The sequence below is a fragment of the Lacerta agilis genome, chromosome 7 (assembly GCF_009819535.1).
Source record: "Lacerta agilis isolate rLacAgi1 chromosome 7, rLacAgi1.pri, whole genome shotgun sequence".
Lineage (NCBI taxonomy): Eukaryota > Metazoa > Chordata > Lepidosauria > Squamata > Lacertidae > Lacerta > Lacerta agilis.
Window position 1 is genome coordinate 56,246,301 of NC_046318.1, and position 15,858 is coordinate 56,262,158.

The 15,858-nt window shown below is 42.8% G+C and overlaps 1 long non-coding RNA gene across 1 annotated transcript in view; it reads left to right on the top strand.

Annotated features, from left to right (window-relative positions):
• Window positions 1-9,326, top strand: part of LOC117050089 — a 29,948-nt gene extending 20,622 nt beyond the window's left edge. Inside the window, exons 2-3 of the long non-coding RNA XR_004427058.1 lie at window positions 5,808-5,893; window positions 9,274-9,326. This is a non-coding gene — a long non-coding RNA (uncharacterized LOC117050089). The remainder of the gene's footprint in view (window positions 1-5,807; window positions 5,894-9,273) is intronic.
• Window positions 9,327-15,858: the final 6,532 nt, after the last annotated feature.

Here is a 15,858-nt window from a genome sequence, read left to right on the forward strand (position 1 = left end):
TCACCCCACCATCAACCTAACAATGAACCAATCTATGCAAGAAATACATTTTTTGGACACTAATATAAAAATACAGGATGGGTGTATAGACACCACCTTATACCGTAAACCAACTGACCGACAAACATATCTACATGCTTCTAGCTACCATTCCAAACATACCAAACAATCCATTGTATATAGCCAGGCCCTACGTTACAGATGCATCTGTTCCAACTCTACAGACAGAGACTCTCACCTAATAGATCTACAGCAAACCTTTTTAGAACTAAAATATGCGCCTGATGAAGTTAAACAAGAGATCAACAGAGCCAGACTGATACCCAGAGAGAACTTGGTGCAAAACAGACCCAAAAAAGAAAATAACAGAACACCACTAGTTATCACATACAGCTCCCAAGTTAAAACAGTTCAACACATCATCAGAGACCTACAACCTCTCCTAGACAATGACAGCTCTCTTTCTCAAGCTCTGGGAGGAAGACCTTTCACTGCCTACAGACAGCCACCCAATCTTAAACAACTCCTCACCCACAATAATACAACAGGACTTAACATGGACACTGGAACCAGAGCCTGCAATAAACCCAGATGCCAACTTTGCTGCCACATACACCCGGACAACACCATTACTGGCCCCAACAACATCAAACATACCATCTCAGGACTATTTAATTCCTCATCTTCTAACATTGTGTATGCCATCAAATGCCAACAGTCCCCTTCAGCTCTCTATATTGGACAAACAGGCCAAAACCTACGCCAAAGGATAAATGGACATAAATCTGACATCAGGAATCACAAGACAGAGAAACCAGTAGGAGAACACTTCTATCTCCCAGGACATTCTATACAAGATCTCAAAGTAGCTGTCATATTACAAAAGAATTTCAGAAATAGACTGGAAAGAGAAGTTGCTGAATTGCAACTTATTAGCAAACTTAAAACCATGGAGATACCTGGTCTGAATAGAGACATTGGATTCTTATCTCATTATGCATGATAAAGCTATTTTTAGCTATCTCACCCCTTGCTTTTTTTCTGTAAGATCAATTGCAGTCAGGTCAACAGGTTTACCACACCTATCCGCAAATCACCCATTCCCACCACCCTTCTGAGTAATACCCCTCCCCACCCTCTCACTACATATAAGGGTCTGGTGACTTCTGTTTCAGTGTATCTGAAGAAGTGTGCATGCACACGAAAGCTCATACCAATAACAAACTTAGTTGGTCTCTAAGGTGCTACTGGAAGAATTTTTTTTATTTTGTTTCAACCTACCTAAAGTTAGGCCATTAAATTAGATTTTATTAAGAGACAGTGTAGCCTACATTAGGATGTCTGAGAACTTCAGTCTTCATGCATACAAAATGACCTGATTTTGACCTCCCTGGCTAATTTGCAGATCTGAACATCTCTAAAAAATTGATTTTGCACTTTTCCAAATGTGGGGGTGCAATTCTTGGCTTAAAAAAGGATCAAAATGCATTTAAAGTGCATGGTTTTTCAGATCAAATAATTTAGAACATTTTGACAAAATGCATTGTGAAATGCATATTTTAAATAAATAAAATATATGCAAATATGTTTAAATGATTTTTGGCGTGGATTTTCTTTTTTTTGTTAAACAAAAATAAACCATAGATGTGGGAATAGAATGAAATAGACTGAGTGAATACATATGAAAATAATATGGAACAGAAGCAAACTGGTTTGTCCAATTCTAGTCTAGATGTCATTCAACAATTTCAGTGGTGGACTGCAGATTCAACTAAACAGTTGCACTTATGGGAACCAGTACAATGGCTCTCTTCCCTCCCATCCCCTCCCCGTACCCAAAGATTGCCCCCAACACAGGGAGGAGAGGGGAGACCATTCCAACAGGCATGCAATGCCGGAGCAATCTCCTAACACTGCTTAGCATTCCAACCATAATTCCTAACTTGAGCAGTGTTACCAACAGAGAATAAATTGCTTTCTGACATTTTTTTATAGCATAGATGCCTATGGCATACACATGCAGTATAGGTCTACTTCATTGTTCATTATACTAGTCACTCAGTGTATAGGACTAGTGACTGCCCAGTAAAGATGTACAAAGGCATTGATTTATCTTCCAACCTGTGTTTGTCATGTGCAGCAATGCTTCCATTGCATCACAGTTTGGCTTCTGACGAAACTGTTGGTCAGCTCACTGTGATGGAAGGTTGCCTAGTTAATTTATTCCATTACGCTGGTCTATACAATTCATTTCAGTGCAAAGGAAAAGCTATGCAAATGCAGGGAAGGGAGTCATCAATTACATATTGTTTGCAAACTGAGAACAACAGTGACTAACAATTGTGTTCACTGCACCGATTTTTGTTTGACATCAGATGGAAAAGGAGACGCCAGCAGTGATCGCTCCCCACATCAAATGGGGGGTGACGTTTGCGTGGTCGCGCACAGCCCCTTGAACTCCTAGGCCACACCTGGTAGTTCGGACTGGCTGCGCCTTCCCCCAGGAGGGATACCTGGGGTCTCCGCCTACCCCAGCTAAGCGCCCAATCCCCCGCCTGTTGCCAGGGGATTGGCCAGGTAAGGGAAAGGACCACCTAGCCCACACAATAGAAGGTAGCTTACCAGGAAGCAGCAGTCGGGCTCCTGAGCTTCTCTCCTCCCATTTCTATCATAATTCCCTGACATCTCTGCTGACCAGAGATGCAAATTCTCCTGAGGAATCGTCAGAGGAAGGGGAGGATGCTTCCTTTGATTTTCTTATCTAGTGAGTAGAGGTTTGGAAATTGAAGGCCTGGATTCGAGTTCTACATCATAGACTCATTGCCTGAGCTTGGCCAAGGTGCTGTGCATCACTCCTTGTTCCTCATGTCATCATTACTCCCATTTTTATACATGTTTTACAAGGTTGTTATGAGAGTAAACACAGAAGAGATTGGAAACTGTTTCGGAAACCAAAATTATTCTACAGTTTCTTAGTAGTAACAGCTGCCCAATATACTGATCCTGATCCTAAGTACTTTGGATACAATCCAGTGCAGGTCAGAAATGCCGCTGAAATAAATTACAGCTCTTAGCTGCAATGTGGAAGTAGAGAATGCCTCGTGGTAAAGATCAGGCTTGCAAGATGAACTAATTGGCTTAATAGGGTTTCAGCTAGTTTTATGTGGATTGCAGTCCTTGTGAAGAAAGGTGTTCCATTAAAATCACTGCAATTTGCCATTAAGTACATGAAGTGCCAATCTAAACGAAGACAAATTAAAATTTTCTCCTTGCACCTATGGTAATCACCAGTCCTCAGCATCTATTAATGCTTTTTCATGTGTTTACTAAGGAAAAGAGTGTGATACTGTAGATCATCCAGGAGTTCTAGTGAAATAAGCCAGATCTCATGGTCACAGCTAGCCGAGTTTATCGCAGAACAATCAATCCCCACCCCTGGATGTTTGTGGATTGGAAGGAGGTTTCCCTTCACTCAGCTCTGCCAGCTAACTGCTACCAAGCAAGTGATCACTCTGCCGATGTGGAGCTTCCCTTTTTCAGGGGTGGACTTTGTTTCAGAAGTTGCAAATTAGGTAAATTTACCTGTCACATTAGAATGTCAGCCAAACCATTTTTCACCACCACTGCAGGGTCAGTGTTATCCAAACAAGTCCCAGTTTGCATGGTTATCAAGAGTTTCCAACTATTGCTTTCTGTTGGAAAGCTCTGAAGAAGGTAAGGCAAGGAAAGCTGAAGGGGGGAAATTGCAAGAGTGAGGTCAGAGAAGGAAACCTCCACTCTGAAGTACAAGGATGCTGTGTTCATGATCAGAGGCCAACAGGCCAACCCCTTCCCTGCAAGGTTGTGGTGCTTCTTCCCTATACAGGGCTGCATTTGATGTGCACCATATAATTACAAGCAGGCATTTATGGTTATTGTTAAATCAAATGCTATGCTTTGGAATGGAAAAAAAGGCAGAGGCAATGAGAGAGATTCATCATCGCTTCTAAAGTCATTGGGTTTAGAAGCAGGCATTTCTAGCTTGAGAACAGCATGGGAAACCCTGACTCACAGCATCTGTAACAGAGTATTCATTTCAACAATTCCGGTAGCCTCGTAGGTTCATGACCTATACAGAGATCTTTAGACCTCTGGCTATGTTTGCCCAGTTTGACTGGGGCACCACAGGGCAGAGGGATGTAGCTCTGGAAGCAGAGCACATGTCGCAGTCTTCGAGATCTGAGATTGTTGGATCAAATACCTGCTGCCTCTGATTACAATTCTTTGAAAAAACAGCACCCCACCCCCCACTCTCATCTGTGGTGCATCAGCACAGAAGAGGCCTTTTGTGTCCTTTCCCCCTTTCAAAGCTTTACAGGTTATTATTTTAGTACATAACCGCCCCCACTTTTCTCCCTAGTAGAAGGAAATCAGAAGGCACAAACAACTTTTTTGCCCTTTAGATTTTGTGTGTACCTGATCGTATAGCCCAGGAGTAGTGCTAAGCAAGTGGCAAGCCCACAAACTTTGGTACAGTGGGGCTGTGCTCAGTTTGGTGGTTCAAAAATTGTGCAGGTATGCGACAAAACAAGATACCACAATATTTTAGCTGTGATTTGTCGCATGGCAACAAGAAGGCTGGAAAAAACCAAGGATGGAGAAAGCTAATAAGAACATAAGTAAGAACATAAGAGCCTGCTGGATCAGGCCAATCATCCCTCTAGTATCTTGTTCTCACAGTGGCCAACCAGATGCCTGTGGGAAACCAGCAAGCAGGTCCTGAGCACAAGAGCCCTCTCCCCTCCTGTGGTTTCTAACAACTGCTATTGGGTGCTTGAATCAACTGTGTTTGAGAAGTGCCATACAGTGGTACCTCGACTTACGAATTACTCGACATACGAATTTTTCGACTTACGAATGAAAAAAGTCCCCGCACGCCTACAAATTTTTCGACACCTGAAGGACATCCGTTGGCGGTTTTAGATGGGGTTTACTCGACTTACGAATTTTAGATGCGGTTTACTCGACTTACGAATTTTCCCGAAATTTTTGTTTCCAATGCATTCCTATGGAAAAATCGCTTTTTTCGACTTACGAATTTTTCGACCTACGAATGTGCATTCGGAACGGATTAAATTCGTAAGTCGAGGTAACACTGTATTTTGTTGCTCTTTTTGTATTGGAGCAGGGCAGAAGTGGTACAGGACAATTCAAGGCAAATCTATAATGTAGTTCATGCTTAGAATTCATTTTGATTCCCCCCTCTCACTTCTAAAGCATTTAAATTGAGCAGCTCTTTAAACTTTTTTTTTGGGGGGGGGCAACTTTTTTCACTGAATATTCTTATATGGGACAAATTTCTTAACGGGTGTAGCTTTCTTTTGATTACAAAGCAAGTACAAACTGGTTCTTTGAACTGAGGCCATGTGAAAAAAGAACCAAGGTATTAGAGACACCTTCCTCTCCATAAATTGTTAAAGGAATTGCCACCAAGGGGTAGTCTCACAACAAACTACAAATACATTTTCAAAGAACGTCTTTTCATATTTAATGTACAAAGAGTTCACGTTTTCCTAGAAATGTCTGGTGGATTTTCTTTGAACTTAAGAAGTTGCTAACTTCTTCTGAATCTTGAGTTGCACCTTTGGCAAAGGCTCTTATATTTTCAAAGGTAATAATCAAAGTTAAAAAAAAACCCAAAAACAACCCCAAACCCTGGCATACATGATAGTGAAATCATCAGAGTTTAAGGTTCGAAGGAACCCCAAGAGTCAACTATTCCGATGATTTGTGCTAGAGAACTTATACACCGAAACTGTTTCTTCCAGATGCTTGCCTAACACCTGTTTGCAAAACCCCTGGAGATCAGGATTGTACCACCACCCTTAAAAACTTAACCCAGCCAACCTGCCAGGTAATATGAGTTTCCTTTGCCTAACATTTAACTGAAAACCTTCTTTGTGGTATCAGAAGTGGTGGACAGCAGATCTTTACTATATGTCTGGCAGCCTGAGTGATGGAGTTAGTGATGGAAAGGCTTTTCAGAAGGAATGGAGTATTTAAAGACAAAGAAGAAGTTGGCTTGATGGCTATAGTGTGTAAGGGTGTTTATGGCCTGCCTGTTGCAATGGCCTTCACAGAACTTGCTTCTCCTTGAACTTGCAGTTGCACAGTAGGACCATCCTTTTAATGGTTTCTTCTCACTCATACCTGCCTCTCCTTCCTGCATGACGCCCTGCCCCTTGACAGCCCCAGATGTGTCTGGGCTGCTCAACTGACCTAGAGTGATTGGGACAGTCTCAACCCAACCTGATTAGGCTCAGAATCTGGACCTCAGCCAAATCTGCAACATGCCCTAGGTACAACATATGACAGAGACAGGGACTGGAAATATATTTGTCCATTGCTGAACATCACTGCCAGACTATGCTTTGGGTATAGTATTCTCTTGGTATTTGAAGAGTGGCTAGGGATGCCTGTTCACGAGTGTGATGTCACCACACCTTGAGCCCAGCATTGCAGTGTGTGTGTGTGTGTGTGTGTGTGTGTGTAGGAGAAATGGTAATAAACACACATGAGCGTAGTTCATGCTGTTAGTCCAATTAATCTCATTTATTCAGTTGGTTTAGGAGTAGCCTATATTCTGTGTTGATTGGAATGGGGAACATTTTCCAGCCCAAGGGCTGCATTTGACTCTCAAGCCTGATTTCCCCCATCCATGATGTGCATGGTCATCCTTTTCAGGTGTTACAGCTGGGAAGGAACAACACATAGAAAAGGGCTACAGGCCCTTGCTTTATATACCAGAATATTAGGTTTGCAGACAGGGCCGTCTTTAGCATATGTGGCGTCAGGGTGCAAAAAACTGCCCAGCACCCCCAATTATTTTTTTTGGGGGGGGAGACCAAAGTTATTGAGCTTTTTTGGGGGGCACACAACTCTCTCCCATGCCACTGCGGGTGGAGGAAGGAGAGCAATCCCTGCAGAGGCACGCAGGAGGGCAACGCTGGCAGAAAAGCCTGCGGTGGTCCGACGGTCTCTGCTCTGCTTGGCAGCGGCTGTTGGCTGACCTGGCTCTTCAATCCCCGGACTCCAAATCTCGGCCCTGGATTCTCGGCCTGGTGCCCCTGAGAGCCCGGCCCTGGGTGCCCCACACCCCTAGCGCCTATGGGTAAGCTGGCCCTGTTTGCAGATTTAAAGTGGATAAAGGGCTCTGTTGCCATAGAGCAGTGATGGTGAACCTTTTAGAGACCGAGTGCCCAAACTGCAACCCAAAACCCACTCATTTATCGCAAAGTGCCAACACGGCAATTTAATCTGAATACTGAGGTTTTAGTTCAGAAAAAACAACTCATACATTAACATATTTTGTCTTAAAAGAAAAACACAACAGAGCTTTCAATGATACAAACAACTTTTCTTTTTTGGAAAGGTAAAAGTTTGTATTAGGCATGCTTTTGAACAATGTGATTTTTGCTGTTGTATGGATTCTGATAATTTGTCTAACCTTGCTGAACTCAAGGCGACTTACTCCCGAGTAGGAACAACAGACTGGCGGGAGGCCCTGGCGCATCAAAAGTCAAGGCCTGCTCAGCCGCTCACCAGGGTTACCACGGCTCTAAATGCGAGAACAGAGCAGGAAGGCAGGTCGGGCACAACTGAGCTTGATGGCGGGGAGGCGGAGCCAGCCCAGAGGCGACCGTCAGGTTTGGTTGTGGTGGCAGATGGACTTGGTCCTTCACTTGAGTAGCAGTGGCGCAGGCTTTGGACAGAGCAGCAGTTTCCCAGCATGAGCCCTCCTCTTCTCCTTCTTCCCCCAGAGCGGCCTAAGTGTGAAAATGGTGCCCTAGTAGCGCTGGGACCATGCTGGAAGTGGCCAGGAGCCTCTTGCAGTGCTGGAGCACCAGTTTCACCCCCTAGCTACGGCAATGGGGCACATGCCCACAGAGAGGGCTCTGAGTGCCCCCTCTGGCACGCGTGCCATAGTTTCACCACCATTGCCATAGAGCAACAAGTTGACTTAAAGCATCAACAAAACCTTGATGATGAAATGTATTGAAGATGTGGGAAGATGTGTAAACACACCAGAATCAGGACAAATGCTTGTTGTATAACTGCCTCTTGAACAAATCAGAATAAATGCTCAATAAAGACTGGATCAAGTTTAACCTTTGTCTTGTGCAAGCAAATGAGAGTGAATGCTCTAAACAGGTTCTCTGGAAAGCCCTAGAACTCCCTAATAGGCAAACTTTATATAAAGCATAGAACACGACTATATTTTGAAGTAAGGTATCCTTAGTCCCAAATATACCATTTCCTGGTTGAGCAGAGACCATATTTCATGTTAATTTCAGACATGTGCATTATATGGGTACAGTGCAGGTAACCTAAAACTTTGTTACCAACTCAATGAGAAAAAGGAGACTAATTGCACAGCCAAGCACATGTATTGAAATTCTTATCTCAGTGATGTTCCAGCGCACTTACTCTTGGGAAGCATTAAGCAGTTAGTCATGGCTCCTTTGAGCAAGAATCTGCTGTGTCAGTTTAGCTTCTAGTTAAAATGTAAAGCTGTCTTGAGTTGGCTGAAAAATAACAGATCCCACTGTCCCTGATGATTTGCATAGACTATACTAGAGGTACATAATAATTAGTAGGGGTAGAGAAGCTTAGATTGGAGTTTTGAAACACAGTTACCAACTACTTATTGCAAAAGTATGATTGAATTAGTTTGATTTAATGTGGCTAGCTTGGTGTTCCTAAGTGAGGTGTGTGAGTCTGTGTCACATAAAGAATCCAACAACTGATAGCTCATCACTCCATGACCAGCTTGGTCTAAACATGCAGCAGGATGAGCTGGTAGTTTAGACTATGCCACTATAGAGTACAGGTAGAGGATAACATTTTTGAATGCCTCACTTCGTTTAAAAACTCAGTTCCAATACAAAACGAGTATAGCAGGTTAAAGGCTAGGATAGAACATATTCCCTTAAAATACTAATTTGTGGGGGTTAGGATTTTTTGTGGGGGTCACGTAGGGGAGTGTGCAGGATTAACAAATCCCCATCAGTAATCTGAAGTGGGTCAGTCCACTCTACCATCTCATTCTCACACCCCCTCTGTTGTAGGGTGGACCAGGGTTTGCCAGCCTGCCTGAAAGCTACTGACCTGTCTGGTTTTTGGGCTCCTTACCACCATTACTAAAAGGGTGGAGAGACAAAACCCACTTTTTCTGCCCCGGCTAGTTTTCCATGAAATAATTGATATTTGAAATTGCTTTCCTCATGCCTGCAGAAACCCACCAAGCACAGAAGAGACCCAGTCACCTAACAAATACATGTTGGTAGGAGAAATCCCAAATCGTGGCCGTAAAGTGTTGCCATGCCATGTCATCTTAAAAAATGATTGTATGGAAGGTCTCAATAGACAAACTCCCATTAGAGGAGAACTGAAGAGAAAGCAGATGGAAAACTTGGAATGAAAATTTGGCACCCCTTTCCATTTTCTATTATGTTATCAAGCTCCAGTCTTGGTTTTTAGCATTCCTCCTCCCTTTTCAGGGGTAAAAAACCCCCAAGCAAACAGTAATTCTCCAATAAAGAGAGCCGTTTTATGAATGTATGTGTTTCTCAAGGTAAATGAGGATAAGATGTGTATAAAACTTATCTAATCATCTACATAAAATGTTTATGATCAAACATGAGCCAAAGTTTTCCATGAAAGATTATTAACGAAGTACTAATTGCCTAACTATTCTTCAACAAGGAGGTTTTTTATCATATAAAAACCAACCACAGCATGACATTTATCTTACATGTGAACTCTCTCCTATTTCCTCCCCTTTTTTTCACTCTACCCTCCCTCAGTTTTTTCTGTCTCCTAAATTGGAAAAGAATAAGTTACTTGACTTAAGCAATATTTAACTAACTGCACTAGTCACATGCCATTTAACTGTAACTCAGCAAATCTCCACCTGATGATTGCAAATCTATACCCTAGTACACTTTGTCTTCTAGAAAATGAAAATATTACCACCATCCTGATTATATAAACACAGCAGAAATCGAAACACAGGTTAACATCCCCCTCCACATTTCTGTTACTCACATACAGTGGTACCTCGGGTTACATACGCTTCAGATTACATACTCCGCTAACCCAGAAATAACGCTTCAGGTTAAGAACTTTGTTTCAGGATAAGAACAGAAATTGTGCTCTGGCGGCACAGCGGCAGCGGGATGTCCCATCAGCTAAAGTGGTGCTTCAGGTTAAGAACAGTTTCAGGTTAAGAATGGAGCTCCGGAACGAATTAAGTATGTAACCAGAGGTACCACTACCACTGTACTGTAACAAGAATGGAGAACCTATGGTTCTCCAATCATTAGACTTTGGAGCTCCCATCAACCTGAGCTCACATGGCCAATGGACATGGATGATGGAAGCCATAGGCCAATGACATCTGGAAGGCTGCAAGTTCCCCATCCCTATTCTATACCACATTAAATATGGAAGCACAATCCCTAGAGGCAGTGTGGTGCAATGGTCTCCTTAGAGCAGATCCATTTAAATTAATCAACCTAAGGTAGTTGTGTTTAATAACATACGTGTGCCTACTCTTGAGTGTGGAATTAAAAATTCCAGTCACCCTGTGTGCATAAGAATTCCAGCTTGCCAGACAAAACAATCCTCCTTTCCCCCCTCCCCCTGAGTGCTATTCCAGAGGCTCTCCCAGTCCACCCCAGAACCAATTATGGGGGTGCAGGGCATGTGGGGGGGGGGGAGGAGAGGGAGGAAAGACCCATTGTGTAAGTAGAAGTCCTTTCTCAGGGCTTCTGCTGTTGGGTCTGGTTAAGTCAATCCTGCCCTTAGGCTGCAGTCCTATCCCCACTAACCTGAAAGTGGGTCCTGTTGAGTTCAGTAGGATTGACTTCTGAGTAGGCATGGTTAGGATTGCCTGCTAAAACAAATTTAAGATTGAACACTTTCAAAGTGATCTCATTATCATCCCCACCTATTAAAATTGCTCTTTGTCAATTTATAAATGATCACATTAGTTGACACAGCTATGAGATTATTGTTTGCAGCCCTAATTTACACATCCCCAGGGGATCTCTTGCAGAAACTTTTCCTACATTCAAAATATAATGATAAAACACCAAGAGTACCTTCATATGCACAGCTATCATTTTAGGGACTGGATGCACTCAGGCAATGTGTCTGGTTTCAAACTATTCTGGTTCCTATCCATTCACATGGTGGAAAGAAGTAACTACAACCTGAGTGGTCAAAACAATGTTCTTTGAGGGAAAATTGTGGCAGAATTCATTGGAATAAGCCTCATTTGAACTCAATGAACAACTCATCTACTGGAATCCCATGTGTATCACCTCAGATTCTATGATGAAAGAAAAGTGGGATATAAATGGAAGAAAGTGAAATTATACACTGAGGAAGATTTGTGTACAAATAACCTTTAGTTTATATTTCAGGTAGTCATTAGTCTAATGATGCATGCTAGCAAGTTGGCCACAATTCTGTGTATGGTGGCCATCTTTTGTTCCCTACAGTACCCCTGGGAACTACGGTAGCATAGTCACATGCTGACCCAGAAATCCATCTGAGCTGCTGAGAGCAGCCAGGCTGTCATTTAAAGTTGTGGAAGTGTGAGAACAAGATGCTGGAGGAGGAGGAGAGGGAAGGTGTCAGGGACTGGGCAGAGAAGGAGAAGTGGTGGAGACCGTCTGCTCATCCTGACCCTTCCAGGGAGGAGGAAGAGGAAGACAGTATAGATTTACAACAGGGGTTTGAGGGATATAGCAGCTCAGAGGCAGATGGGGGAAAGCTGAGAAATCACGGGAGAGCCAGAACAACACCCAGTTGACGTGTTGTCATTAGGAAGCATTCCAGACCCTCCATCTCCCAGAACCCAGTGAGCCTGAAAAGTAGGAGAGCAAAGAGCTCAAAGACAGAGGGCACGTAGCAGCACCCATAGTAGTGATGAATGAGGAAGTGGGAGAGATGGGGTGGGGTGGAGATTCACTCGGGACAACACCATTATCCAAGAGGCTGGGTTCTATAGCCTCTCTCTGTAAAGACTGAAATAAAAAAGGATGGTAAGAAACTTTTCTTTGTCTTTATACTTTCCTGGGCAACCAGCCGGGAGCTGTTGACAGCATCCTGACAGGAGAGAGATAAAACCCTTGGTCACCTTGTATTTAAGGGAAAGACAAATATTCTGAAATTTTACTCTTCCACTGAAGATCAAGCCAATGTTCGAGGAATGCTTTTGCCCCACCTCATTGAAATTTAAGGAAATCGTTGGGTTGATTACATCTTCCCAGTGCTACTCCTCAATATAGCATGGACTACCAGTGATGAGCGAGTTAACTATTGGTGATTGATAGAGCATTTGTGAGGATTTGGCAGTCCCAGAACAGTGATGTGGAAGAAAAGTCTCATAAGTATGGTGGATGTTTAAGGAAGAGAGAAAGTTTGATAGCTGTTTCAGGGTGCAAACCTGAGAATTCACAGTGTCTCTTTGAATTGGTTTTTCAGGAAGCTTTTTATAACCTTGATTTTTATTAGCTTGTTTTCAATTTTATATCCTGCTTTGAGTGATCAAGCTCTAATAGAAAACAGGACAATTAGCATGCCAAGGGAGCCTTGCAGATAGCACAGGAATGCTTTCTGATAGCATTCTTATCAGCTGGTAATGGGCGCAGAATCTTTTAAAAGTACAGTACAATAACTTGAACTGCCATCCTTCCTCTAAGGGTGAGATTATGAGTAATAAGAAAGACAAGGCTGTTGCCACAAGTGGTGGCTCCATCTTGCACTTCTCTCTGTGTGTCAAGGGTAGTATCTTTTAAATCCTCTGATCATTAAGCTGTGCCCTCTTCTATTCTCCCTCTTGTGTCCAGCCCTACCTGCATGATGCACCACTATGTGAAGCCCCTCTGGTTTTGTAGAAGAGCGTACCTCAGGGATGAGCAGCAGCTTGTGATCCTACAAGTGTTGGACTACCATCCCCAACATCCTTGATCACTGGCCATGCTGGTTGAGGCTGATGAAAGTTGGAGCATGACAAGATTTGAAGGAGCACAGATTTCCCATTCCCTGGTGTAGACTGCAAATGTGCATATATGTATGTGTGTGTGTGTGTGTGTGTGTGTGTGTGTGTGTGTGTGTTTTATTTAAAGACTAAAAGGCCTGTTGTTTGTTTGTTTGTTTCTAAAGCACCATGGAGGTTACACTTAGTTCAGAGATTAAAATTAAATAGAAACCCTGCCCCCAGAACAGGAATGCAATAAATAACACACAATTCTCTCCAAGCTAAATTAAAGTAATTGGTGGGGGCAGGGGTGGAAGGTTGTGGATTTAAATCAGTGGTGTCTAAACTTTTTTCAAAGAGGGCCAGATTTGATGAAGTGAAGGGCCGTGGGGGCTGGCCAAAGGACCAACCAAAGTTGTTGATTTTACAATTCTACCCCAAAGTTGTTGAGCTTTTCTTAGGATTGAAGTTGTTGAGCTTCTTTTGGGATTGCAGTTGTTGAGGTTTATTTAGGATTTTACCCCAGCTAATAAACTGCCCCAGGGGCCGGATTAAACCGACCGGCAGGCTAGATTAGGCCCCTGAAATGGAATTTGGGCATGCCTGATTTAAATGGAAAACCAGAGCCAAGATGTCCAGCTCAAGCGACGACCTACAAGCAGCTCTATGTATAGGTAATTTTTTTCAAGAAGCCCCAAAGACTTCCTCTTTCTTCCCCTATAAAGAAAACCAGGGAGCCAGGCCAATGTTTGGATCATCCCCACAAATGGCTGAGATGCCCCTGCCTGGTCCTTGCATCCTCCCCTCCTTTGCAGAAAGTGCACAACCAAACTAAGTCAACGCAGGAGGCTCCTTGAGCAGGGGCACTGAAAGGGGACAGGGAGTGAGGGAAACAACTGCATACTTTTGAAATCAACTTTGAGGCTGATGCTGCTACTAGTGTTAAGAGCGTCTATATAATGAGAGAAATTCTAGGCCAAACGATTTTGCTGAATTAGTTACTTCCTATAACATCTCTCTCTCTCTCTTTCTCTCTCTCTCTCTTTCTCTCTCTCTCTGACTTTGTTTAGTTCAGACCTGACTTTTAATTATAGAACCTGGAGCTGATCTTTTAAATTAAAAATCCAGATTTGTAGAAAAATCAATGGCAATTGTAAAAAAAAGAAAGAAAACTTCTCAAAGCTTACTTTATCTCTTCTGCTGCTGTTCCCAGGAGGAGCTTTGAATTGAATGCAGCTTTCATATTGAATCCTGAGGGATCCTAGACCATTTGGCAAGGAACTCAAAAAAAAGTTTTGTTCAGCTGCTATAAGCCTTTCAAGTGAAGATTTGCTTTCGTAGTTTATTTCGAGGAAATCTTAAAAATGCTGTTTGAAAAAGCAATTAATAAAGTTTTGAGAAGGATACTGGGGAGAGAAAACCTACACAAAACCACACATACACAATGCGCACAGAAAATAGCATTAGAACAACATTCTTAATCCTGACACTTCTTGGCATGAAACATTTTAATGCTTGAGATTGTAATCCTGACAGCTTGGTAAAAGTCCCAGAAATCATAATAGTTTCTTCTCTTCTGCTTCATGGTGCGCCAAGAACATTTGCAGTTATATTGATCACTGCGTGAAAGTCTTTAAAGTGGAAAGTGGGGGGGGGGGAAGGCATGGCATGGCATCTCCTTTTCTGATATTTGGTTTAGAACAAGATGTTTTATTTAGAAACAAATGTTGCTGCTGTATGAAAACTACATTTGAAGGCTTCTTAAATAAAACCCTAACCTTTCGCAACCCTACCTAGAGATGGGATGTTGTGTAGGCAAAGGAAATGCTCTACCGCTGAGCTAAATCCCGTTCTGTACACACTTCACTCCTTCCATATCTGTTTTGAGATTTGACAACCAGAATCACAAACAAACTCCTGGATCTGCAAGTTTTAAAATGCTCAGGCCTGTGGGATTCTAACAAAATCTTGAAGGCCAGAAATGCATAACATTATCACAAACCACACACGAGCAAGAACACTAGTATTCAGGACTTGTAATTTGCCCATAACCTAATTCTTAAACAGATTTCCAATTTTTAAAAAAACTTAAATGTGTATATACCTGTAAATAAAATAGGAATGGGTCAAGAAAGATTATGACATGGGAATGTGTTGAATCTGCTGAACATGGGCTCAGGTCACCATAGCTGTTACGGTCAAATGGGATCTCAGAGCCGTAGAAAGAACTTTTATGAGTCTCCTGAGGGAGTAAGACAGAAATGGCGCTTTCCCCCTCCACCGCCTCCTGGGTTCCAGGCAAGAGGAGATAAGTACTATAAGCTACTCAGAAGAAAAGAGTCTAATTGGCTATTGATTCCATGGATTTAAAGTTAGATGGAACATGGCTTGATATATTTATTTTTAGAAGTACATCAAATGGTTTTCCATTCCTTGCCATACAGTTTCCTGCTGATAGTTCAGGAGTGACGGTTTGCCTGCTCTAGTATGACGGTTTTCTGGGCTTCCCAAGTTGGGCTGGCCTTTCTTGCCAAGCCAAAAAACTCTGGTAACCTACCCCAGCCTATTTGTTTGCTGGTTTGGCCAAGCAGACTTCACCATCCTCTTTTCCTGCAGTAGCAGCAGCTACGGATATCCCCTCTCATGTGGGAACGAGATGTGTCAAAGTTGTGTGGGTACCAAGGTGATTGCCTCGATCAAGTGGCAGCCAGGGACATAGGATGCTTCTCTTTCCTATGAGAGAGGGAGCCTGAGGGCATTACCCCACTTGATGGCCGTATAGCTACCGTAAGGAGCTCATGCTCCAAAGCAGGAAAGTGTGGAGATTT